A 27,813-nucleotide genomic window follows, 5' to 3' on the forward strand; every position below is an offset into this window, starting at 1 on the left:
TGTTACTTAAGTACACTTAAAACCATAGCACTTTCTTCATTTCACAAAGAAGGATGCACTCATCATCTTGTATCTGATTTTTCCATATTAAATTGTATTATTATTTTAATTATTTTAATTTTGAGCATTTCTCCCCAACTGGATTATGATCTTAAGGACAGAGACCTGTTTACCTTAAAACACTCATATATTTCTGTGTTTGTTTAATTCAGTTAACATTTACCTGCCAGCTCAGATCCTGGCTTCTCTGATTTCTGCGGTGGAAGATTTGGTTTCCTTTTCCAAGGTGCAGATAATGAAATCTACCCTTTACCCCTGGCAAAGTATTCATGAGGATCAAATGAAACCAAGGCTGTGGGAACTCATTGCTCATTTACATTGCTGCAAAGAGCAATGTAAATATCTATGGGGTTTAAAAGTTTACAAATAGCAATCAGAAAGTGCTAGGATGCTGGATCACATTGAGTTTTCATGGGAGATCACTTAATGCCCTCTCTATCTGAGAACAGAGAAAGCCCTGAGCACCTACCTTATCCCCCTCCTCCCTTACAAAGCTACTCCTGTTTCTCACCTGGCCTGTCCCTTTCTCAGGGCTCTCAAAGTGTGATTATGCCATAGTGAAAGCTGGTCTGCTTTTGAGTACCTTTCTTTAACAATTACAAGTTCTGACTACTTGGTTTGTTTAAAAAAAATTTTTTTTTACATTTACTTATTTTTGAGAGACAGAGCACAAGTGGGGGAGGAGCACAAGTGGGGGAGAGAAGGAGACACAGAATCCAAAGCAGGCTCCAGGCTCTGAGCTGTCAGAACAGAGCCTTATGCGGGGCTCAAACTCACAAACCATGAGATCATGACCTGAGCCGAAGTCCAACGCTTAACCAACTAAGCCACCCAGGCGTCCCACTTGGTTTTTTTTTAAATCTGTGAATTTGCATTTAAACCATGAGCATTTGCTCAGGTCAATATTTCCTTAGACCAGCTCCATTAGTGAGAATTGTTTGGCTACCTGTTGAGTATAAAAAACCTTGGATCCTGATGCCAGGAGGGTGAGGTTTTCCTGTACTGAGCTCCACAGGTTGTAGGGGTAGCTGGGAAGGAAGAAGAGATGTAGAAGGGAGAAGTCAAGGGAACACAGTCCAAAATAGAAGTGCCTTCCCCTTTTGCCTTCAGGATAGATCAGTCATGGGGAAAGAGGAGACTTACTCTCAAGAAAGAACAAAGAAATTTACAGGAAAAAACTGAAGACATTTCAGAAGTACTGAAGTAAAGAGTGTTTACAGGGATGTAAAATTAAGCAGGAATAGTTTCTTTTTAAGGTCATTTAAAGGGGGTAAGTGGGTCACCAGCAAGGTCTTAAAGGGAAGGAGGAGTAGTTCCTGGTTTGGGGTCATAAATGCCTTACTTCAAGCAGAACCAAGCTCAAACAGGAACATTCCTACTCCTTATAATCTAAACTGGTTTTGGTGTCAGGGTGCCTGGATTCTAAAGGCCCTGACTGCAGTGACCAGCTTTCACATACCCCAACCAAATCCTTTAAAGCTTCTCCTCATATAGGAGCAGTTGAAAGTACTTGGAAGAAAACAATTACAACTATTAACCTCAAACTATGCTATAATTATAACCTTATAATTCCTTTATCTTTTTTGAAATGGGTTTTATTATTTTTTTTATTTCTATTTTTATTTATTTTTTGAGAGACAGCATGCAAATGGGGGAGAGGGGCAGAGGGAGAGAGAGAACCTTAAGCAGGCTCAGTGCTCAGAGTCTGATGTGGGGCTGGCTCCCACAACCTAACCTGAGTCAAAATCAAGAGTCAGACGCTTAACCAACTGAGCCATCCAGGCACCCCTGAAATGGGTTTTAAATTAGAATAACCATTTCTTATTATTGGAAACATTTTAAATAACTTTTAGTAATAATATTTATTAGTCATAAAAAGGAAAGGACATACATAAATCTTTCAAAAGACCATCTCTGATCTTTTGCTAGATATGTTTGCTTTCTTATATGTCCCCTGGCCCCGCAATAGGCTACTTCAGAATAATGGAAGAATGTAAGTTAAAGGCAACCCAACATCCCAACAAACGCTCAGTAGGAATTGTCTGGAAACTGTTTAGGGAGGTGGGGGGAAGTCACAGGCCTCTGGGAGTTAATCCTTTCCTGTGCCTGCCACCTCCCAGTTTTCTCACTGCTGCATGGCAGTTACCTCTGTGTTGTGTCACACACTGATTCATTCCTAGTAGCTATTAAAGGGCTGACTTTTTTAGGTGATTGACCCTCCTAAATAATCAGACCCATTTGAGGTCATGTCTGTGGAAATAATAGCAAGCTTGCATGCTTGCATTCTAACATGCCTTCTTGAGTGGGCAAAAAACAATTGGAATTTCAGCAGAGAATTGGGTGTGATATCTGAAATGGATCAGATATACTCATCTACAATTTAGAGTGAGAAGAATATTCCAAGAAAAAAAATTAATTTACTTTTTTCTGGGCTTTGACAATACCTGGAATATCACAGGCATTTCATTCCAGGGAACAGACCAGGGATCTTAGGTCTGAGGTACATGGAGACTCCAGATTCATCTCCTCTCCCTCAGCCTGGGCTGTACTTCTTCCTTCTCTTCCTCCCCCAAAGTCTTCAGAAGTCCGTTATCATCAGCTCAAATGCCACATCCTCTTTGAAACCTCAGTAGTTGTCAGTACTGATTCTTCTTTACCTTGTATTGGAATTCATTATGGTATAACTGTCTTACTCCTTTCCATATTCTTCAGTTCCACCCAACCCCCAGCAGTATCTGGAGAGACTCCAGGGGAGTGTGAGTGGCTATAGGCTAGTCATGAGCAGCCAGAGAGGAAACCCAAGTTTTAGTGAAGCACTATATGAAAATGCCACCTGGGAAGGTGTGGTATCAAACTTAAGAAAGGTTAGAAGAGAGATACAAAATGTAGAAGATTTAACCTGATAAACATGACATGGTAAATGAGGCAGGCCTTCTGAGCTAAAATCTGAGTGGAATTTACAGATTTCAGTAAACCAAACCCCTAAAAAGATACACAGCCAAGAAAATGTTAGAAACTAGGTTACAAATTGTACAAGTTTCAACCTAGAGGGCTAAGTTTGTTGAGTAATGGAGAATAGTATGGGCATTCCAAGAACAGTGCGGTGTTTCCCTATTAAAAATGTGAGGAAGTGCAGCCTGAAAAGTAAGTACTGGAAAGCATGAGTTTAGGCCTGCGGAGAGACACTATGGCACAGCTGTGTCATGTACACTCAAGAGCCTGTTGCCTTGGGTTCATATGCCAGCTCTACCACAGAGCTCTGTGCTGTGTGCAAATTCTTAACCTCAATGCCTAAATTTCCATACCTGCCAAGTGGGAAACGAATAATGGCCACCTCATGGTATTGTTGTAAAGACTGGAGCAGCTGTCAGCAATAGTGCCTGGCACTTAGTGAATACAATATCTTGTTATTTTATTATATAAAATTTAAATAATCTAGTTGGTAATTTATTTGGAACAAGTAAGGAAACTTTAGGGATAATCTGATCAAAGTTTCTGTGATTCCACAAATGATGAAACACAGTGTCATTATGCGACCTTTACAAGTCACTTCAAATGCATTTTATTATCTACTAGTCTCTTAGGGTCATCCCTAAATGGCTTTTTTATGTATTCAGATCTTGACTTCCAGTATGGTTCTTGAATGCAGGAACTTGTGTCTTAACCTTATGTGTTAAGGCACACATAGCAGAACTTAATAAATATCTGTGAGGTTTTATTTTTTTAATATGGGATTTCAAATTTATCCCAGGGTCAACCATTTAGACATTAACAATGATTAGTTTTGTTGTATTTAGTTTTTTAAACCCACTTGAGAAGACCCAGACGGCCCTGGCAGAAAGATCTGGATAAGAAAGTGTTAACAAAGGGAAGGAAGACCCCAGAAGAAATTGTGGCATGGGCAGCATGTCTTGAAGCATCTTGGCAATCAGAGGGAGGAAGATGTGTTTATTGAAAAGGTGTAATGAAAGCAAAAGGAAGGGACAGCAAGGATCATGGCCCATACTTTTCAATTCTCTGTCCACCTGCAGCCGACTCCACTTTATGTACTGACTCCACAAATGTGGAGCCCCTGACCTCAGGCTGGTTACAGCCCAATGAAGAAACACAGCAACAGCCTTACAACACAACACAAGCCATGGAGAGAGGCCCTGTAAGGCTCCCAAGCTCAAAACTCATAGCCCAAGCTTTGACCAAGAGGTGAAATTTATTCTTGCCATTAACCAAATGTTATGGGAACAGCCAGAACAACCTGAATAGCAGGAGGCGGAGAAGATCCTAGCACTTCCCTAAACCATTCATTTGTGAGCAATTTCAAATAATGACCAATTTTCCTGGGGAGAGGGGTAAACGAGAAGAAAAACCAAGTCCAAAGGTCTTAATTCTGAGGGGATGAAGAGGCTTGGCCTGTGTGGACAGATAGTGTGCTTTCATGGAAAGGCAAGACTTTTCTTTGAGATATACAGGATTGGAAGCAGGGAAGAGGCTAAAGATGTAGGCTGGGGAGGAGTGGAGTGGGAAGCAATTCTCTGTCCTCCCTATAGGCCTTCCTTTGTGGAAAAGATCACTTATAGAGATTGGAATGGCTACAGGAAATAGAGACTGGGATTCTGTTGAAAAACTGGATAGGGATGGCGACTGTCCCTTTGTCTCTGAGCTAGAGGTGGCAGTGGAATAGCCTGTATCCCTGAGACTTGGATGCCAAGGTTCCAGGGGGACCTGAAGGTCAAGTGGACACAACGGGAGCAGCATTTGTGCCACATTGTCTCCCCAGTGCCATGTCTAAGCAGGTGCCCACCAGATGAGAGAACCCTGCAGGGGGCTATAGGGTGAGTATCCAACAGTTAAAACTGAGGAGAGCAGAAGGAGACTGAGCCAAAATGTGCCCCCTCCCAAGAGCAGGGCCCACATGCAGTCCAGCCTAGATCTGTTCTTAAGATTTAGGACACTCAAGGTAAAGGGAAACAGGGTGTGCAGCCAGCTGGATTGTCAGATACAATACAAAACACCCAGTTGCATTTGAACTTCAGATGAACAAGGACTTACTGTTATTGCATGGAACATACACTAAGAATATTCATTGTTTATCTGAAATTCAAATGTAACTGGGCATCTTGGTTTGTTTGCTTTGCTTGGCTAAATCTGGCGATCCTAGTGACATGTCAACATGCTAAGTGAACCTGAACAGTTTTGAAGATGGAATTAAAGCAGTAGGGGCAACTTCTATAAATAGCACTGAGTCCTCCAAGCTCCAGGGTTTGGTTACTGATTCTGAGGTGATAGTACCCTATCCAAGCACTGAGGCCCTCTTCCTTCTGGGAGCTATGGGACAAAAAGAGAAAATAAATATTCTACACAGGCCAATTTGATTGACCAGCCAAAGCAACAGGCAATAATAGCATAGGGATTTCACACAGCCAGTCTTATAGATTGTGAATCCAGGCATGCCAGCATTTGGGGAAAGATAGGGTATAGAGTAGAGTAGGTTAAGGGGAGAGGATCAGAGTGTTTTGCCTATATTATGTCTCATGAAACTTTGCATCCGTGAGTGAATGTGTGTATACATGGCTAACATATTTCTTACTATAGTCAGGGTCCAAAATGTTTGAAAACCACTGCTAACTAAGATGTTGTTACTTGCAGGATCGTATTATGAAAACTGTGTTGGATCCAACTGTGTTGGATCAACAGCCAGGATGAGTTTGCTTCACACTCACAGGTGAGGGTGAGCTTTGTCCTGTTCTGGAAAAGTCACCTTCTGGAACTACCTTACCTTTTCATGGAATCTGCAGTCTCTTGCATATATGGATCACTAGTGCTTCATTTAAAGTGGAGTTCTTTCATTTTGCTGCAGTCACTTACTAAAAACACACACTGGAATCCAGTATTGTACCCAATCTTGGGCAATAAACATAATAATATAAATATATTATATAAATGCAATAAATAATATGGGACTAAAGGCACTGTCCAAATGCCCTTTAAAATTTATTTCATTTCCTCCTCTAAAAGGAAGGTTTTTGAACTTTAAAATCCTTGGATATGATGGGTCACCTGGGTGGCTCAGTTGGCCCAGCATAGGAGTTCCACTCAAGTCATAATTTCATGGTTTGTGGGATCGAGCCTCACATAAAGCTTTTTGCACTGACAATGCAGAGCCTGCTTCAGATTCTCTGTCTCCCTCTCTCTGCCTCTCCCCTGTTCACACTCCCTCTCTCAAAAATAAATAAACATTAAAAAAAATCCTTGGAGATTACCTGGTGTAATTCCTCAGAGCAATCCCAAATGGTTTTGAAAGAGTCATTATTTCTCTCATGCAGTGAACATACTATGTTTTTACTTAGGAAGAAGAAGAAAAAATGTTTACAGTCTCACTTTGAACTTTAAAAAATTCCTTTAACAATTAGCTCTTGATTCAGAAATTATAAATAAAACTGTTTTATCATCCAATGTTACTGAAACATTGTGTCCTGTGAGTTTTAGTCTGTATTGTTCCAGGAATTTAATTTTTATTTTGCACTCTTTTGTAAAAAAAAAAAAAAAAAAAAAAAAAAAAAAAGCTTATAAATCCAAAGCCTAAATATTTATTGTCCTACACCAATTGCTCTGATCTCCACTGTGCCTCCAAATTTTTCATTTATCGATAGATGAGATGGATTTGCTGTGCTTTTTTAGTGGACAATACCAAATAACACCTGGATCTGAAACTGATCCTGACTGTAATTTTGAAAGGCATATAAAGGCTTGAAGCTTCAATGTCTTTAGCTGTAAGATGGACATAATAAAAGTACCTAACTTGTAGAGCTGTTATGGGATTTATATGAGAGAATGAATGTAAAGTCTGGTGTGGCAGAGAATACTATATAATTCACCATTTCTGTTTCGTCTTCATGAACGTGAGACATATTTTCAACCTTCCTTGTACTGGTTTGGGGCTATGTGACTGGGCTCTGGCTTGGGCTATTTCCAGCCCTGGCTACCCAGCCTGGCTACCATAGAGGACCTATGTCCCAAGTCATGTATTAAACACAGGATAGTGCCCTAAACCACATAGGACTTTATGTAAGCAAGAAACCAACCTTTATTTGTAAAGATTTAGGGTTTCTTTGTTACTGCAACATTGCCTGGACTACCCTGACTAATACACTTGAGATAGATAGATAGATAGATAGATCACAGTAAATGAATTTCAGCATTTAAGTTATCTGTGAACCAGTATGGAACAATTCCTTGGATATATTTTATTAAGAAAAAAATCTAGACAAAGAACAAGAATATATAGTATTCATTTTGTGTAAGAAAGAAGGGGCAATTAAAATATATATTTGACTCGAATAACACAGTTTGAACTGCATGGGCCCACTTATACATGGATTTGTTTTCTATAAATACAGTACAGTATAGTAAATCTATTTTCTCTTCCTTATGATTTTCTTAATAACCTTTTCTCTAGCTTACTTTTTAATAGGAATATAGTATATAATGCTTATTATAGTAAGGTATTAATAGTTAAGTTTTGGAGGAGTCAAAAGTTGTATATGGATTTTCAACTACACGGGGGGTCAGTGCCCCTAACCCTCGTGTTGTTCAAGGATCAACTATATCTATGTATTTGCTAATTTTGGCAAAAAGAAATACCAGAAAGGAGAAACCAGAAATTAATGAAAATGAAACAGAGTGGAGAGGATAATGCATGGGAGTGAGGCTTCTGTGACTAAATGTGTTGATACAGTGTTGATTTTTGAAGCATGTATTTTATATACTCTGAAACAAAAGTACAACAAAAGGGAAATGCCTTAAGCCTGGACCTTAAAAGAAACTAATGACCTAATTCTATATAAAATTAGTTACTGAACCAACAATGAACAAGAAAGTTATTTTGGGTAATTTGAACACACCACTCTCACTATAAATACATTAATATTATTGGGAACCAAGAATTTTCAATATGAAAGAGAAAAGATAAAATATAAAAAGCATTTTAAGAAAAATGCTATTTAATAATGCCAATAACAATATGAACACACACACACACATATATATATACACACACACACATACACACACACACACACACACACACTCCTAGTTGTGTTCCTGAAGAGCCCAGAGGCAATGGCATCATAGTATAGTAGCAGTGGGCACAGCTAGGCCCCATATCTTGCAACTTCTGATGTAATAATTGGTTCAGGCAAGAATAATCAATGAGTAGTAAAACCATCACATAAAAAGTAGTTAGGAACACCTGGGTGGCTCAGTTGTTAAGCATTTGACTTCAGCTCAGGTCATGAGCTCACGGTTCATGACTTTGAGTCCCACATCGGGTGAGCATGAGCTCTGCTGGGTAAAACACGAGCCCAGGTGAGCCCTGCTTCTCTCTCTCTCTCTCTCTCTCTCTCTGTCCCTCTCTGTCCCTCTCTCTGCTTCTCATGGGATTCTGCCCCACCCCTGCCTCTTGCTCACTTGCACTGTCTCTCTCTCTCTCTCAAAAAAAAAAAAAAATCAATTACAAAAAATAACTTTAAAAAAAAGTGGTTGGGCAATAGGATATTTATTCCTATAGGGGCAAAGTACCACTCCACATATCATTACTAATTTCAAAGAAAAAGATGTTCCTTTGGTGTTGGATACAATGTATGCCCATCCCCACAAATGCATTTGGCCCTGCCTGCCTTTCAGGACCCACTTGCCCTCCTGGTAAAGAGGTCCCAATGATGGTTGTAAAGCTTCAGCTTCCATCTTGTCAGTTCACCTCCTACAATGACGGACATCTTTGCCTTTGGCAAGATTGTCATTACACCTGCCAGGTGCATAGAAGCTCCTATATCCAAGTCCAACACAGTGGAACCCACAGAAGCCCTGGCTTTCCCAGTGGCTGCCTGGAGGCATTGGCAACACATTCCAGAAGTACAGGGGTATTAGTACACTGTGGGCTTTGTGCCAAAGAAGGACTCCACCCAGATGCAGTGGTGCCACAGAGCACCTCCAAAGATGTCCCACACGACCAAGTAAGGCTGCTTATGAAATCATGGCCAGCTTGGCAACAAACTACATTGTATTCATTTTCCCTCCCTTTCTGCCCCCGCCTTTTTTTTTTTTTTTTTTTTTTTTGCATTCATAGGATTGTACCTCTCATAAAGCATTAGCCTGTGAACTTTGCCTCTGTCTCTGTTTCCAGGCAGATACTTTTCCATGGAGGTTAGGCAGTCACTTTCTCAGCCAAGTAAGTCATCATTCTTAGCATCACCAGTAGTGGGAAAACCCAATGTACGACCATCCTCATGAGATTCCTCTGAAGTATTCCCAAAAAAAAAAAAAAAAAAAAATTAACCTAAACCTGATCAAGCCTTCAGACCTAACTTCTATTTTAAGGACAGTACAGTCTTAAAAGTAAAAGTTAAAGAACCCCATCTGGAAACAATCAGACAAATGAAGAATGTGTGACTTTATTTTTTTTTAATGTTTATTTATTTTGAGATGTGAGGGAGTTGGGGGGGGGGGGCAAGTGGGAGAGGTCCGTGCTGTCAGGACAGAGCCCTACAGGGGGCTTGATCCCAAGAACCACAAGATCACGACCTGAGCCAAGATCAAGAATCAGACACTTAACTGACTGAGCCATCCAGGTGCCCCAGGAATGTGTGACTTTGTAGAAGTTACCTGGCCTGGACTCTTGAAAAGTCAACATCATAAGTCAAAACCAAACAGAAGTTAAGGTGGGGGGAGTTTCCAGATTAACCTCCAGATGGAATCCACAAATCTTGATTAGATCATGGGGGAATTGCATAGAAATCTTTAGGAGACAATTGGGAAAATTTAAATATGGCTTTGATATTAGTTATGATAATAGAATGATTATTAATTTTCTTAGGTGTGATAGTGGCATTGTGGTTATATAAGAGATTACCCTTGTTTTTAGGAGATTCATGCTGAAGTATTTAGAGATCATGATGTCATATTAATAACTTATTTTCAAAACTGGTGTGTTTTGGTATATGGGGAGGGGGGAGAGAAGGAGAAAAAGCAAATATGGTAAGACATTAACAACAGTTGAATCTAGGTGAAAGGCATTTGTGGTTCTAGCCTTTCAATATTTTTAGGTGTTTTTAAATTTTCATAATAAAAAGTAGTAAGATAAGTACAAAAACCAAAAACAACAAACAGACAAAAACAACCTAAGTAAAATTTAGGATATATTTGTATTTGAAGAATTTTTTTTTAAGTTTATTTATTCTGAGAGAGAACACAAACCAGGGAAAGGCAGAGAGAGAAGGAGAGAGAGAATCCTAAGTAGGCTCTACGCTGTCAGCACGGAGCCCAACAGAGGGCTGGATCTCATGACCTGAGCCAAAATCAAGAGTCAAAATGCTTAACCAACCGAGCTACCCAGGCGCCTCATTTGAAGAAATGTTTTATTTTCCTCAGTTCGAGTAAGCAGTCACTACTTTATCAGGGACTAATTCATCTACCTCAAAATGGATATTTACACCTAAATTGCTGTGCTTTTGAAAGCTTTTTAACTCTTGAATATTTCCAGCAGTTTCCCGGGTAGAAGAAATTTGATGCCAATTCTGCACACCCAAATTCCTGGCAGATTAATCAGCAAGTAGTACAGAGAGCTGCTTTCTTTAAAAAGCTTCATTTATCACTCAAACTGTGAATGCTGAGATGCCAAGGCACTGTGGAAAAATGATCCTTTAGAGGTAAAGTTCGAATGATCTGGTATATGTATCAGTACTCTTTCCATGCATTCCAAATCTTGTATATAATGCAGATTAGAATGGCAGCTTTTTCTACAGTTATATTGGCAACAAACACTGATTAGCTATTAAGTATGGCAAAACATTTATTTCAGGCTTCTATTATTAGCACCACCTCTTGACTCACAGAGAAAATTCTTCCCAAAGTTTTGGTTAATGTGACAGTTTTATTTGTTAAGACACAGTTTTCCTTTATCATCATTCTCCCACACAGAACCGACCCTCCATTTCCAAGATGCCTCCAGACCAAGGAGTTCCCAGTCTGTTCTCACCATTCCAGTTGGCCCCAGGTCAGCCTGTCTCTAGGGCTTCCATCCACAATACAGTCCCAGGAAAGTGCTTCCCATTACATTATATTCATGCTAACTAAACTGGCTAGGCAATGCCCTGGACTTCTAAAGGAGTTCCTCACAGGATTGAGTTGTCTTTGCCCTGACCAGGGAGGAACCCCTCTCATATGCACAGAATTCTCGCAGTACACTAACGTGTGTTCTTCCCTTTAACAGTAGAACTCCTCAGTTAAGGCTGAACTCATGGCCACTGCATTAAGTTTCTGCTGCATTTATGCTGCATAACAAGCACCCCCAAAATCTCAGTGGCCTCCCCCAAAAAAAGCCATTTATTTTTCTTGCAGTTCAGCAGAGACAGCTCTGCATCAGTCCATGGACAGATTTAGGATTGGCTTCACTTGTCTCATCCTCTGAACCAATAGCTTCCTGGGGCAGGCTCTTCTCATGCAGGGCGACAGCCATGCTAGTGGGGTGAGGAGAAACACAAGAGGCCACTTATGGCCTTGGCTCAGAACTGACACACTGTTACTTCTGCCCACATTCCCCTGGGCATCATTAGGGTATGGAAGTATTCTATACCATGAGGAACCTTGCCAAGCGCTGGGAGGGGAAGATCAATGGCAAGCAGATAGTACAATCAATCTCAGCCTCCCTTATAACTTGGTGTGTCCTTGCAACTAAATTCTGGCCAAAGGGATGTGAGGGAAAGCAATGTGTGCAACTTCCAGGCCTTGTACTTGTAAGGACTGGACACACCCTAACTTTTCCCTGCCCATCAGCTGAGGACATGGTGGGGCTGCAGCAATCACCTGGCCCAGAGGTAGACGGCACAGCTGTCCCTCCAGTCCTAGCTCTGGACTGTTATATGTATGTCATTTACATTGGTGGATTTTTGCATTGCTGTTATGGCTTCTGAGCACCCTGGCTAGTACAGCATCCATTCATTCACTCAGTGAGTATCTACTGAGTGTCTTTTTTGTGACAGGCATTGCTCTAGGCCTGAGAGGAAGTATTAGTGAGCAGTCTGCATCTTGACTGTGGTGGTGTTCACACAAATCTTCACCTGTGATAAAATTGCATAGAACTAAATAACACACATACATGAGTACGAGTAAAACTGAGGAAATCTGTACAAGATCTTTGGCTTGCACCAATATTGACATATTAGTTGTGATATTATATTACAGTTTTGCAAAGAAACTAGGTAAAGGATCTCTGTATTCTTTTATTTTATGTTTGTTTATTTTGAGAGAGAGAGGGAGGGGGGGAGGGGCAGAGAGAGAGAGGGAGAGAGAATCCCAAGAAGGCTCCACACTGCCAGTGCAGAGCCCAATATGGGGCTTGAACCCAGGAACCATGAGATCATGACCTGAGCCGAAGTCAAGAACCAGTGTTAACCAGCTGAGTCACCCCAGAATCTCATGGATCTCTGTATTCTTAACAACTGCTTGTGAATCTAATGATCTCAAAATAAGAAGTTAGAAAAAAAAAAAAAGACTAGGACTTTGGTCTCTTTGTGCTTACAGTCTAGAATGGTATCAAAAGAAAATCCAGAGAGACTTACTTGGTATGAATATTTTATTGAGCCAGAAACAAACTATTTGCAAACAGGGAGACTTCAAACCAAAAGTGGGTATAGCTGGCTCTCAGAAGTTACAGCTCAATTTATAGAGCATGAGGAAACACATTTGTTTTCTACTGTGATTGGTTACTAGAAATTGATATTCTTTTTAGGGTAGAAGCACAGCATAAACGTACTCATATGTAGTTGACTAGGAAGCTATAGGTTATACTGACATGAAGAAGGCTTAAGTTTTGTTTAAGGTCAGAGTCAGCATTTTGGAAAAATCAGGACAGTTTTATGTTTTGATTACGTGACTCAGAGTGTTGGGCTAGAGGTATATTCAAACTGTGCGCTCCACTTTGGTCTTTCTTTAACCATGGGAATCAAAAGATTCAAAAATCAAAAAGTCACTGATGACAATCTCTGCATGGCAGCAGCCGCACTTCACCCATTCAGATGACAACAGTGTCCTGAAGTCTGCAGAGCACAGTTAAATAAAAGGAACTCAGGGCAGAGCTGCCAGGCAGGAGTGCTCACTTTGGACTGTGAAGTGAGAGAGATACAAAGTTCTTTGTTCTTTAAGTAGGGTGTCCATGTAAGTTATCATCAAACTGAGACACCTGTGAGAATAATCACACTGGCACAGCTTGTGTAAACAGATCATTTGGTTAGTCTATTTAAAAAATTTTTAATGTTTATTTATTTTTGAGAGAAAGACAGAGCATGAGTGGGGGAGGGGCAGAGAGAGAGAGGCAGACACAGAGTCCGAAAGGGTTCCAGGCTTGGAGCTGTCAGCTCTGACCTGAGCCAAAGTCGGATGCTTAACCAAGTCACCCAGGCGCCCATGGTATATTTTAAAAACATTGCATCATTGACTCTCTTAGTTATAGCAGCCTCTCTTTTTCTAACTAATACGGAGACTAATGGATGCTGCCTTTGTCAGCACCAAATAGCTTAAGAGGAGGGAACCAATAAACCCCAAATCTCAGTGAGTTAATTGTGCTTAAAAGGCTTTTTCTTGGGGCACCTAGGTGGCTCAGTCAGTTACGTATCTGACTTTGGCTCATGTCATAATATCACAGTTCGAGGGTTTGAGCCCTCTGTCAGACTCTGTGCTGACAGCTCAGCCTGCTTCTGTGTCCCTCTCCCTTTGCCCCTCCCCTCCTCATGCTCTCTCTCTCTCTCAAAAATAAACAAACATTTTTTAAAAGGGTATTTCTTGCTCATACAAAATTTAATATGGTGCTGGTGGCCCTCCTCTATCTTCTAGTCAACTCATTTTGAATATGGACTTCCCAGATTGCTGGAACAGTAGACAAGAGAGTTGGAGGATTACAGAAATTTTTGTGGGCCAAGCCAGGAAGTAGTTTACATCACACCACCCACATTTCATTGACTAGAGCTCAGTCACATCATCACCCCTAACTGTAAAGGAGACTGGGAAAAGTAGTCCTCCTATAAGTCCAGGAAGAGAAATTCTGCCACAGATGCATCATTACAAGCTGGGAGAGGGCACTAATGTGGCCTCAGCATCTTTAGATTGACTCCCTTACCCCTTGGTATATGTGGCTATGCCGTTCCCAGAGAAACCACTGAAGCTGCAAGAAAGCAGTTCAGAATAGCCTATAACAGTGAATTGACTTCACTTTCTCTCTGGTTATTTTGGTTTGTAATATACCACCATTCATCTCTGGGAACACTGTTTTCTTCCCTCTATTTTATAATCCTCTCTCCCTCTGTATTAGATGGGTTTTTTTTAATTAAAAAATGTTTATTAATTTTTGACAGAAAGAGAGCATGCATGTGAGCAGAGGAAGAGCAGAGAGAGGAGACAGAGAATCCAAAGTGCACTCCATGCTGAAAGCAGAAAACCCCATATGGGGCTCAAACTGTCAGAACTGTGAGATCATGACCTGAGCGAAAGTTAGACACTTAACTGACTGAGTCAGCCAGTCACCCCATTAGATGGGGTTCTTAAGAGACACAGATATATATAGATAGATATATAGATAGATATATAGATGATATAGATATAGATAGAAAGATATATATGATATATATATGATACATATATATATGATATACATATGATATATATATATATATATATATATGAGAGAGAATGATTTATTTTGAGAAAGTGGCTTATGCAATTATAGAGGCTGGCATGTCCAAGATCTGCAGGGTAGGCCTGTAGGCTAGAGACCCAGGGAACAGCACTGTTGCTACAGTTCGAGTCTGAATGTCCAATGCCGGCAGAATTCCTCTTGGCTCAGGGGAGGTCAATCTGCCTGGTCTATGCATGCCTTCAATTGATTGGATGAGGCCCACCCACATTAGGGAGGGCAATCTGCTTTAGTCCATCAATTTAAATGTTAACCTTTCCTCTGAAAACACCCTCAAAGAAACATCCAGAATGATGTTTGACCACATATCTAGGCACCATGGTCAGCTAAATTAATGCATAAAACTAATTACATGCTCCAAGGCCAGTTTTTAATACTTTATATTTCTTGTCAAAAGTGGAAGGCAGGGTGATATGGGGGTAAGGGTCAAAGCTGGGTTCAAATACCTAATTTTACTCTGAATTCCAGTTTCATTTATAAAATGTGAATAAGAATGTTTACCTTGAATAAATCTGTAAAGATTAGATATCATGTATGTGAGACACCTAGACCTATTGCTGACTCATAAAGGAGGGCAATTATTAAGATTTCAGTTTGAACAAAAAGTCTACTAAACACTTTACATTTCTTCTTACAGTTGCTTTTTTATCTGTAGGTGACCCTTGACCTTTTTTCATTTTCCCTGTGAGGTTTAGCAGTATCTCAACAGGAAGCTCCTTGCCACAGTGTAACACAGTGTATAGCTCTCATGTGGTTTCACCATCTCCTGGTACTCAAGTCGCCAACAGTCAGCTGTGTCCTACTTTTCCATGACCCATCACTGACAACCCATGTAATGTCACATGTTTGAACAACTTATTTAGGCATGTCAGAGAAAATCCAAGGGGAAAGAGGAGTCAGGAAGAATTGTAAAAATAAATAAAAGGTAGGAGTTGGCAGGAAATGATTTAAGGAGAAAAGGAAATAGAAATCAGATTTGCTTCTAATTTCCTTTGTGTTCTTACACCATTTTAGAAATTAGCATTTACATTTATGACTGATTGGATGAACCAACTCTTCTGATCCTCTCATTCAACAAACATACAGATTTCCATATTGGGGTGGAGTTGAGGAAGTTTTCAAAGTGGGCCAAAGCCACATGGGAACATGTGTCAAAAGTGAAATGGTCTTCCATAAGTTGAGCTTCGAGTAGGTAATGTAGAAGTTATCAAACAGCTCCTTTGAGCTCCTTGGTCTCCTGGTTAAGCAACTGGCTGAGCCACTTTCAAAAAAGACCCAAACACACTGGCTTTACAAGACTGGCCTCTGTTTCTCTTTCAGATGATAGTACAGTGGTGGGTAGGTGGGTGGTCCAGGGCAATAGTTGCTCTGCTCCACAAGGTCATACTGGGTAATGAATGAGGCTGAGATGGTGGCTTTACATCACCATTGCATGATATCTACCTGTGGGTTCATGATGTCACTCCAGCTGTCCCCGTTCCCAGCCAGGTGGAAGAGGCAAAGTAAGCAGAGGACTAAGAGCTTCCTTTTTAGGGAATCAACTGACAGCTGCCCTTTTACTCCTGCTCACATCCCATTGGCCAGAAACTTGAAGGGAAGCTGGACATATGCCCTGACAAAACTCTGCTGGGTGGGGTCTGATTACTAAATGGAACAAGGAGACACTGGGTGCCTTGGAGTACTTAGTAGTCTTTGCTGTACCTGGTTCTTTGGAGGTGATTCAACTCTCTCAGAAGAATCTGTTAGACCCAGTGGGCAAACCCCCAATTCCCCACTCTACTAGAAAACCTCTACTTCCATCTATTTGGGAGTACTATCTAAATTTCTATCTGAAAAATGGATTTCTACCCACAAAAAAGTTTGAAGACCAGTTTACAGATTAGTGTGCCACGGTAGAAAGAGAAGCTCACATCAGTGAAATAACTTTAGCCAGAGGACCTTGTTACAGCTTGGAGCTGTTCTTCCACTCCCTGGCCGCCACCATTCTGACAAGCAGACCCTGAGGCAAGGGAGGTGGGGAACTATAAAGAGCCAGGCTGCACCTCCTCACACAGGAGGCTCATTTGCTTTCCCACCTGATCCCTCTTCCACACTCAGCACTAAACAGTTCTCAATCTCAGGAGAAAATAAGAATCCCAAGATTGAAAATCCCATCTTGCTTTGAGTGCAGTCACTGGGGGGCATGTGGTGGGGGTGGTGCTCAGAATCAGGGAAATGGAGATATACACAAGCAGGATTAGGCCATCTGGATTTGCTAACTGGTGTTTATGGAAGCAAGGCTCCTATCCTCCTACAGAGACTGGGAGACAGGGACCTTATCTGCAAGTGTTGGCTGGAAGAAACTAAATTCTTCTGGCAGCTTTAAGCTTTCCCACGCAAGAACTTCAGGGGGCTGGAGTGGACATCCCAAGCACATGGCCTTGCAGATAGAAACTATGCTAGTGTTTGTTCCAGTCTCTTAATGCAGGGCTTGGACGGAGTGGTTAGTGCCAAAGCTCTTCTGCAGCGCTGACAGCCCACGCCTCGTCCATACAGGGGATCTTTGTGGGGTCGGGTCCAGAACAGCATGGCCCTTAGAATAGGGAGAGTGAATAAGATTCAGGGCTTCCCTGCTCACGGCGCCACACATCCCTGCCTTCTCCAAAGCACCCCCGCTGGGGTGGAAATCTTTCCGGTCATAAGCTGGGATAAGAGGAGCCTTGGTTGCCATTACCCATCTTCTTGGTTGTCCTCACGGCTTTTGTATTTTGGTTGTCCTCACGTTTTTACAAATTAGAATGGGCCTGTAGTCACAACCTGGGTCCCCGAGCTTCCTAGAGCGGCTGAGCAGGGAGCAGGCTCCAGGTCACACTTCTGACAGCGACAATAGCTTTGGCTGTGTTGCGGGTTTGAGCTGGGACCGCTGGGCGTGGCCCCGAGGGCGGGGCCTGGCACCCCAAGGAGCTTTACGGAGGCGACCACTCAGACTGTCTTTGGAGCTCTAGCCCCCTCCCTAGTACACCTCACTCCTCAACTCTTCTCCATACCCCACCTCCAATCCTTATCTTGTCCCCAGAGCACTTTCCTTCTCTTTCACACACGACCTTGACCCACCCCACTCACCACTTGTATTTGCTGGTGCCTTTTAAGTTCAGCTTCTTTCTAGCAGTGTGTCTGCTTGTAAATTTCTTCTTCCTCCTTTGCTGGGTAATGCCTACTCAGCCTCAGCCCTCAGCTCTCAGCCCTCAGTTACAACACTGCCTTTTCATTTTTGTCTTTCCCTGAGCCCCCAGACCAGGTCAGTCCCTGCTCCCTCCCACCTCTGGACTTCTCCCAAAGTGAGGCCTCAGTTGTTTATCTACTCTCATGAAGTCTCACAGTGAAAAGAAGCAAAGGAAGAGAGAAGTAGTTTGATGGCACAGCAGAGTGAAGGCAAGGCTACCTCAACACTGGGGGTCAAGGCCAGCATGTTTGAAAGCAGAAGCTAAGATGCCATTGGAGAGGAGAAAGGTGGTGAGGGCAGTACAATTGAAGAAGGAGACCCAGTTTAGGAAAAGCAACAAGAAAGAAAGGAAAGTATGCCCACAGAGACAAAAGAAGCAGGCATCACAGGTATTAGTAGTGTACCTGCCCTGTACCTGTTGTTCAATAAATGCTTGAATGGGAGAGATAAAAACTGTGGTTGTCTATTTCAGATGATCTCAGTCTTCTTAGGAAAGTATAGTTAAGTCTTATTCAATATGGACATTGAGCGTCAAGGGACTATGAAGAAATATTCTCATTTGTTGGTGTATTAGTTAGGCTTGACTAATAAACCAGATCAACTACTATAACAAGTAGACCCAAAATGCAATGGCTCTATGATGTAGTTTCCATAATTTAATAGTTTAAATTTAATTGAATTTAACAGTCCAGAATGGGTTTTCAGTTCAGTGATTATCCAGGCTCCACACATCCTCTAAAGTCCTGAGAATGAAGAAAGAACAGGAGGAGCATGCGTAGGAGGTTCTTGCAAGCCTGGTATGGAAGGAACACACAATACTGCTTGCATTCCTTTGGAAAGACCTTAGTCATGTGGCCTCACCCATCTGCCAAAAAGAACAGAAAATGTCGTCTAGCTGTGTGTCCATAGAAGGGAAAACAGAGTTTGGTAGACAGCTACTGGTCTTCACTATGGTAGGCAGAGTACTGGACTCTGAAGATGACCTAATCTTCAGAACCTGTGAATATACTGCCTTACATGGCAAAAGGGACTTTGCAGATGTTTGAAATGAGGATGTTACATGTTGTTATACCTTGAGTTTAAAATGGTTGTGTCCTGACAAGAAAAAAATGTTCCAGATATGGTCAGATTTTACCCCATTAGGGCCCCTGGGTACTAAGGTGAGCATCACTGTGATGTGCTTCTTCTCTGCCCAGATGCCATCTTGCTTCTTTTTTTCTTTTTGATGCTGTCTTGCTTCTGACAAAATTTTGAAGCTGGATAACTAAATGAGGAACTTATTCTAACCCTATAATGGGTGTGTGTTTATGGCACCTTTCCACAAGTCTGCAGCCCACCTGAAATACTGCAGTTTGGAACTGGCTAAAATAAAGAGTGTCAGGAAGGTGGGAGAGGTGAGCTGCGATCCCCAGGCGGAGGCCCTACAGCAAGTGGCATGGGCCCATTGAGTCATCAAGGCTGTGTTCTATGCAGAAGTGTTAGTATGGTGTTTGTCCACCATCCCTTGCTCCTGACTGATTAGGCACTGAGGCACAGTTAGTCATAGAGAGTCTTAGAGAGTGCATAGGCCATGACAAACCAGTTAACCTCAGAGACAGCTAAGGAGCTGGTGGATGAGGAAGGCCCTCACTGGTCAACATATCCAGACAAGAGAAACAAGCTAACATCTAAAGTTCTAGATGTGGGGGGGGTAGTGACAGAAGAACTGGGAAGTGATGTAACTCTTCCCATAAAAGTGGCTAAAAAACTTTTTTTTTTATGGGGAGGAGGTGATAAGATCATAGGAAGAAGAAAATGTTAGTTGTAGTATTGCTATTATAGTATTTCTATTGTAACATGATTTTATCTTTATTTTTAGAGGAAAAAATCCTCCTGAAAAAGAAGCTGGGACCTATGAGCTCCAAGAATTGTGCTCATTGCAGCGTCTTGCTTGTTTTGTTTAAATTGTATCTTCAGAGGACAAGGTCTAAGAAATAACTTTTTTTGGCATAAGTGACTTCAGAATGAAAAATTTTAAATATGTAATTGGAATGGTTTCAAGATGACTTAATTATTAGTAAATAGCTAACATCTGTATCTCAGATATTGTTTTGTGGAAGGAGAAGATGAACTTGCTTGCTAACAGGCCAACTAAAATAAAATTGGGAGGATGGCAGTGTGCACCCCAAAAATATGTTACCAAAAAATTATTTACTGGGGTGCCTGGGTTGCTCAGTCAGTTAAGTGTCCAACTTAGGCTCAGGTTATGATCTCACAGTTTGTGAATTCGAGCCCTGCATTGGGCTCTGTGCTGACAGCTCGGAGCCTGGAGCTTGCTTCAGATTCCGTGTCTCCCTCTCTCTCTGCCCCTCCTCTGCTTGTGCTCTGTCTGTCTTTCTCTCTCTCTCAAAAATAAATAAACATTAAAAAAACAAAAAAAAATTATTTACTAAGGCTAGGAGTCTTGGAGAAGGGATTCTTTTTTTCCAATTTGTATTTACTTTAGAATCCTGGCTCCTGAACCAAGTTCCCTTTTGCTGAAAGTTAATACAATATAAAGGAGAGCTGTAGGCTGTGAAAAACAATTGTGTAGGAAGTTGTAAGGCCCAGGGTTGAGAGACTGGCAGACAGCAGTGTATCAGTCAGGCTCTAAGTAGGAAAACAGAAACCACTCTAAGTATTTGGACAGAGGGAATCCAACGCAGGGAATCTGTGACACACTCAGAGACCAGCATCAGAGAAAGCCACTGCCAAATGTCATCAGATACAGCTTTTAAAATAATGTTCAAGGAGGGGTGCCTAGATGGCCCAGTCAGCTAAGCATCTGTCTTCAGCTTGGGTCATGATCTCATGATTCATGGATTTGAACCCCACATTGGGTTCACTGCTGTCAGTGCAGTGCCTCCTTTGGATCCTCTGTCTCCTTCTCTCTCTGCCCCTCCCTCACACACTCTTTCTCTCTCCCTCCCTCTCTCTCTCTCTATCCCTTCCTCTCTCCCTCCCTCCCTCTCTCAAAGATAGGGATCCTCTGTCTCCTTCTCTCTCTGCCCCTCCCTCACACACTCTTTCTCTCTCCCTCCCTCTCTCTCTCTCTATCCCTCCCTCTCCCTCCCTCTCTCAAAGATAAATAAATATTTAAAAATTAATAAATAAAATAATGTTCAAGGAAAGTAAAGACAAATTTGAGAACTTGGCATACTATAAAAAAGAAAACAAATGGAAAGTCTCAAACTGAAAAACAGACTATCTATTTAATGGCAGATTACACAGCTAACGAGAGACTTAGTGAACTAAAATATAAGTTATATCCAGAATGAAGCCTGGGCAGGGAGTCGGGGACGGAGGGATGGAAATGGCAGGTTAATAGACATAGGAGATATGGTGATAAGGTCTAACATGCCTTTATTGGAGTCACAGAAGGAAACAGAAAGCGAAGGGATTAGAGATAACATTTGGGCACACAAACAGCTGAGAATTTACCAAAACTGAAGATACAAATCCACAAATTTAAAAGCCCAAAGAATCTGAAGCAGCATTACTAGGGGAAAAATCCACATCCAAACATAACATAGTAAAACTGGAATAAATCAAAGACACAGAAAAAAACTTAACAATGCATTAAACAGGAGGATGAGCAGCTGACTGCTCACCAGCCAGTGTGGCAGTCAGAAATTGGTGGCTTGATGCCTCCAATGTGACAAAAGGATATGACACTCAACTTAGAATTATATTCCTAGAAAAAAATATCTTTTAAGAATGAAAGTGGAATAAAGCTATGTTTAGGCAAACAAAAATTGGAAGGTGTTAGTTACCATTAACAGGATAGAATGTCATACAGTATATTTTTTGAGACAGAAGGAAAATAACCCCACATGGGAAGTTGAAGAGGCAGAGAAAAAAATAGTAAATATGTGGATAAATCTCAATAACTATTTGGTATAGAGAACAATAATAATGCATTTCGACACGTATCTGTATACTTTATATATACATAATTAAATTCACAAAAACAATAGCATATAAAATGAGACATAAATGAGGTTACAGTATTCTAAGATCCTTTCATTGTCTAGTATGAAGATAAAATTCCAATTAGAATTAGGTTTTTGTAAATCAAGAATGGATCTTCTAATTCCTTGGCCATTAAAAGAAGAGAAAAAGTGTATAACTTCCAAACCAATAGAAGGAAAGCCTGAATAATAGGCTAATTGTAGTAGAATCCTAACAGAATTCTAACCCGATCTTTAAGCAAAAGGCATTACTACAGATAGAGGCTTACTTCATAAAATTTCAATTCACCAGGAAGATATGACAATTCTATATATTTTTAAATTGTTTTAATGTTTTATTTTTATTTTTGAGAGAAAGAGACCTATACAGAGAGGGAGACCTAGACTCTGAAGCAGGCTCCAGGCTCTGAGCTGTCAGTGCAGAGACGGACCTGGGGCTTGAACCCACAAACTGTGAGATCATGACCTGAGCTGAAGTCAGACAGTTAACCAACTGAACCACCTAGGTGCCCCGACAATTCCATATTTGCATGCATCTGGTAACATGGCCTCAAATATATAAAGTAAAATTCATAGAACTATAAGTAGAAATGTATAACTCAACAATTACTTCATTAATTGATAGAACAAGCAGATAAAAATCCATTAAGAGCTGAGAAGATCTGAACAATACATTACAAACTTGATCAAATGGCTTTATCTAGATCAGTGCACCCAGCATCTCCAGAACACATTCTTTTCGAGTGCCAGTGGAAACCTCACTGAGATCAAACATGTGCTGGGCCATAAGCAAATCTCAACAAATTTCAAAGGACAACAATCATACAGTCTGTTTTCTGACCATAATGCAATCATAAACTATAACTAGGAAGTCCTTGTACATTTAAAGTTTTTAAAGTACGTTTCTAAATAATCTATGGCATCTGTTGTGACTTTGTGCTTTCTGTTTTTTCTTCTTTATTACATCAGAGATTTGTCAATTTTAGCATTCTTTCCAAAATACTAACCTTGACTTTTGATCCTTTCTATTGTGTTGTTCTCAGTTTCATTAATTTTTGCTCTTGTTTTTGTTATCTCCTTCCTTTAACTTAAAAAAAAAAGACAGAATTTAAAAAACAGATCATTAGTAAATTTAATAATAATGTTTCTATAGAGATTTGCAAAATGCAAAATGCTTTTTCATGAATCCTTAAAGCAACCCTATGAGTTGGGTCTTTCCCCTCATTTTACAGATGGGAAAATTATAGACTGGAAAAGAAATAAATTATAATTGTTGCATTCACTGGAATACTGGCCCTAAGGTTTACATCCAAGACCAGAGGAATTTCTCCTGCTCTCCTCCAGGGCTTTGCCCTGTCAACTCCAGGACCTCCTCTTAGCCTTTGAGATCTTAAGGGACACTCACCCCCAAACATCCATGGTTACGATGGTAGAGGCTTGGCTCCCACCAACCCTTTCTGCATTAATCTCTAGTCCATCTATTTCTAGGAAAACACAGGGAGGTGGGGGGGAGCAAAATGCATATAGATGAGTGGGCAGGCTGCCTAAGCTGGAGAAGCAAGTGTGAAGCAGCCTTTGTCCTACCCAACACTCTTAGTCACTGGAGTAGAGCTGGAGGCTTCTTCTGCTGACCCCTTTTCCAGCTTGAAAAAGCAAAGCATGCTTGCTTAGAAACAATGGATTGCTTGCTTAGAAGCAAGATACTGCTGACTAACCAAATCCAATCATTTTTCTGGAATCTCATCGTAGGTTGCATCTGTGTGTGGGCTGGTCCTAGGGAGATTTTCTTGGCTTTCAGATGGGCTGCCTTCCACTACCTGAGCATCCTGTTGCTGGAGTCCTGGGACCAGGGGCCACCACATGGCGAGACTTTCTTCACACACCTTTATGCTAAAGCTTCTCATTCCAGGCACACTTCTGAGGGCTCTAATAACACTAACTTCTCCAAGCCTCATTACAATCTAGGAGGTTGCTGCTATTATTATTCCAAAAAGAGATAGCTGAGGACACATAACATAAAACAGAAGACTTAATTACTTGCCTAAAGTCATCTGGGAGTAAGTGAAAGAATCCTTATTTGCATCTGGGCTTCATGGTTGAAAGATCATGTTTTGGTCACTACACTTTGTAGTCTCTCTACAAGGGATTCACACAAACTCCTTCCTGAGCATAACTGATACTATCCACAACCTGAGAAGAACGCCCAGGGCTAAATGGGAACACTCAGTAGAAAGAAGAATTGAGTTAAAATTTGTGATTTCCTTCTCCATGTCTCCATCCTGAAGCACTCAGCTGAGGCTGGAGAAAAAGCATGAGAAACCTCCCAGCCCAAGTAATCCCCTGGAAGCAATTGTACCCAATTTCTCAAAGTCCTGATGCAGACTTCAGGTCCCCACTGTCTGTCCTCATCTAACTGGTCCTCAGTTGACCCTCTCTCCTTTTTGAATCCCATGAACGAAAAGTTCCCTTGCATTGCATGACTGTGGTACTCAGTACCATTTCACCCCTAGAGTCTCTATACATAAATACAGATGAAATTATTTTTCAAGCTTTCACTTTCAAATTCACTAATAGAAACAGAGAGTACATGTCTATGGAAGGCTTTTCCATACTCACTGTTAATTAAGGTTTCCCCTTCCTGCTTCCCCCCAGCTTCTCTCTCCTCTATCTTCTTGCTTCTCCTCCTTCGAGTTCCCTGAAGACTGAACTCACTCCATAGTCTTTCCCAAACTTCCCACATGTATAAGTTGTGAGACCTTTAGTAAGTTTTGGTAAGTTACATTTTTTTTTGCAATTTTTTCATTTCACATTAATATTTATAACTTATTGTAATGAAATTGTAATATCTTACTGTTTTAATACTGGTAGCATTTATAACATCAAACTTTAGAAACTCTGAGACTTCATGGGGCGCCTGGGTGGTTCAGTCAGTTAGGTGGCTGGCTTTGGCCCAGGTCATGATCTCACAGCTCAAATGAAGGCTCCTGAGTTCAGGCCTGCATCAGGCTCTGTGCTGACAGCTTAGAGCCTGGAGCCTGCTTTATTCTGTGTCTCCCTCTGTCTCTGCCCCTCCCCTGCTTTCCCTCTCTCTCCTAAAAATAAACATTAAGAAAAAAAAATTAAAAAAAAAAATAATTCTCTGAGGCTTCAAGCTACAAAGGAAATGGGTGCTTTATTCAAATGGTTGCAACAGGGAAAGTTCTTACAGGAACTGTTTCTCCAAACATGGGAATGAGAGGGGTTTTATAGGGGAAATAAACAAAAGCAAATGTCCACAGCAGTTTTGGTGAGCTTTGGTCATGTAGGTGTCACAATCTTTCAGAAGTGAGTTGTGTTTCTTTGTGATTTGGCTCATCTTATGTTAACATTCTGTTCTCATAATTGTTGACTCAAGGAATTTAGAGGGAGTGGGTTATTCTCTCAGAATCAGGGAGTCAGGGGGTCAGTGCAGATTCAGAGAAGAAAAATTTTGTAGTTCTCCTTATTCCCCCCTTTTTATTCCTGACTTTGGTTATTTTTCTTTTTTCCTTAATCAGTCTCACCAGAAGTTTGTCAGTTTTATTGTTAGTCTTTTCCGAAATACACAAACACACACACACACACATTTGATTTTGTTGATCCTCTATATATTGTATATTTGTTTTTCTCTTTCATAAATGTCTACCTTTTATTACTTTCCTATTTTAACACTTTTGGGATTTATTCTTATTGTTCTGTTTGAGATGGTGCTTATGTGATTAATTACTAGGTTTTCTGATTTTCTTAAATATCTTTTTAGGCTATAAGTGTTTCTCTAAGCCCTGCTTAAGCAACATCTCACTGGTCTTGATATGCAGTATTCAGTTCAAAGTATTTTCTTCCTTGGAACCATGATTAACAAAAGTATTTATAGGGGCACCTGGTTGGCTCAGTCAGTTGAGCATTTGACTTCAGCTCAGGTCATGACCTCACATCTCATTGAGTTCAACCCCCATATTGGGCTCACTGCTCTCAGTGCAGTGCCTGCTTGGATCCTCTGCCCCCCTCTGTCTCTGTCCCTCCCCTGCTCATACTCTCTCTCTCAAAAATAAATAAAACATTAAAAATTATTTATAAATTTCTCAATATAATGGGGACGTCCTAAGTATCTTTTTATTATTAATTTCTAAGTTATACTCAAGGGAACAAATTCTGTATATTTTCAGTTCTTTAAAATTTGTTGAGGTTTACTTTATGGTCCAGCATATGGTCAGTTTTTTTCCCCCAGCTTCACTGAGATAAAATTTATATGTAGCTCATGTAGATCAATTTTTGAAAGTTTAATGTGGGCTTGGAAAAAAATATGTATCCTTAATACATCGGTGCAGTGTTCCATGTATATATCCATTAGATTGCTTGTTAAATCATAGTGTTAAAATCTGTAACTTTACTAATGTTTAGCATTCTTGTCCTATTAATTACTGAGAGAGAGGTATCAAAAATCTCTCATCGTGATTATGGATTTTATATTTCTCCTTTCAGTTCTGCATATATTTGCTAACTCTTGAGCTATGGTATTAGGTAGATGCTAACTTACAACTGTATGTCTTCCCAGCATTTTCTCTTCCCTGGACTTTTGTCTTTTTTGAAAAAAAAAATTTTTTTAACATTTATTCATTTTTGAAAACAGACAGAGACAGAGTGCGAGCAGGGGAGGGGCAGAGAGACACAGAATCTGAAGCAGGCTCCAGGTTCTGAGCTGTCAGCACAGAGCCTGACACGGGGCTCAAGCTCACAAATCATGAGACCATGACCTAAGCCAAAGTCGAACGCTCAACCGACTGAGCCACCCAGGCACCCCACCTTTTGTCTTAATGTAATGATTCCCTTTATCTTCAGGAATATTTTGTGCCTTAAAGTATGTATTTCATCTAATATTAGCAGAGCCACAGCAGTTTCTATTGGTTACTATTTCAAATAACTTCCTCCCATTCTTTTACTTTCAAATGTTGTTATGTCCTCATATTTAAGGTGAGTCTCTTGTATGCAGCATAGCATGGGGTTTTATGTTTTTGTCCTGTCTACTATAGGGTGAATGTTTGCATTCCCCCAAGATTCACATTTGGAATCCTAATGCTCAGTGTCTGAGTGTTAGGAAGTTGGGTGTTTGTGAAGTTATTAAGTCATGGGAGTGGTGCCCTGATGCATTAGTGCTATTACACTAGACACTCCCCCGCCACTTCCCAATGAACTTCCTAGACCTTTCCACAATGTGAGGGTACAATTAGAAATCTGAAATTTGCAAGAGTCCTCACCCAACCATGCTGATCTCCAACCACTCTGATCTTGGACTTCCAGCTTCTAGAACAGTGAGAAATACATTTCTGTTGTTGATAAGCTACCCAGTCTGTAGCATTTTGTTACAGTGGCCTGAACAGACCAAGACATTGTCTGAAAATCTTTGTTATTTAAATTAAATGGAAATATTAACATTTTGGCTTAAGATCTACTTTTTTTCCCTTCTCCTACCCATTTTTTTACTTTCCTTTTAATTTTTAAAATTTCATTTTTGCTTTACTAGTATAAAAATATATTCTATTTTATGATTCCCCTAGATTTTACAATATGTATGAAATTAACCAAAACCTTACCTCATACAATAAATTCTTTTTACTCTCCCTTCACAGATATTATTGTTGTCTGGTGTTGTAAGTCTATCTTAACAACTGTAAATCTTTATTGTTTTGTATAAAATGTTTATTTACATTTGCCTACATATCTCTTATTACTCTCTTTGCTCTTCATTTCTTTTTGCATCTCAGAACTTCATCTGGGATCACTTTCTTTCTGTATTAAAATGCGTTCTT

General features: G+C 40.6%; 1 long non-coding RNA gene across 3 annotated transcripts; it reads left to right on the top strand.

Moving 5' to 3' along the window:
• The first annotated feature begins 4,051 nt into the window (after nt 1-4,051).
• LOC113604549 (uncharacterized) lies at nt 4,052-27,529 on the top strand. Of its 3 annotated transcripts, none has more exons than XR_008297036.1 (4): nt 4,052-4,889; nt 5,704-8,421; nt 10,595-10,760; nt 19,858-27,529. It is a non-coding gene; the product is annotated as an uncharacterized LOC113604549 (long non-coding RNA). The 3 variants fall into 3 exon arrangements; XR_008297034.1 differs by having other exon boundaries at nt 5,704-5,779; XR_008297038.1 differs by lacking the exon at nt 19,858-27,529 and adding an exon at nt 14,460-14,688 and having other exon boundaries at nt 5,704-5,779.
• The last annotated feature ends 284 nt before the right edge of the window (nt 27,530-27,813 follow it).

This window comes from Acinonyx jubatus, chromosome A1 (genome assembly GCF_027475565.1).
Source record: "Acinonyx jubatus isolate Ajub_Pintada_27869175 chromosome A1, VMU_Ajub_asm_v1.0, whole genome shotgun sequence".
NCBI lineage: Eukaryota > Metazoa > Chordata > Mammalia > Carnivora > Felidae > Acinonyx > Acinonyx jubatus.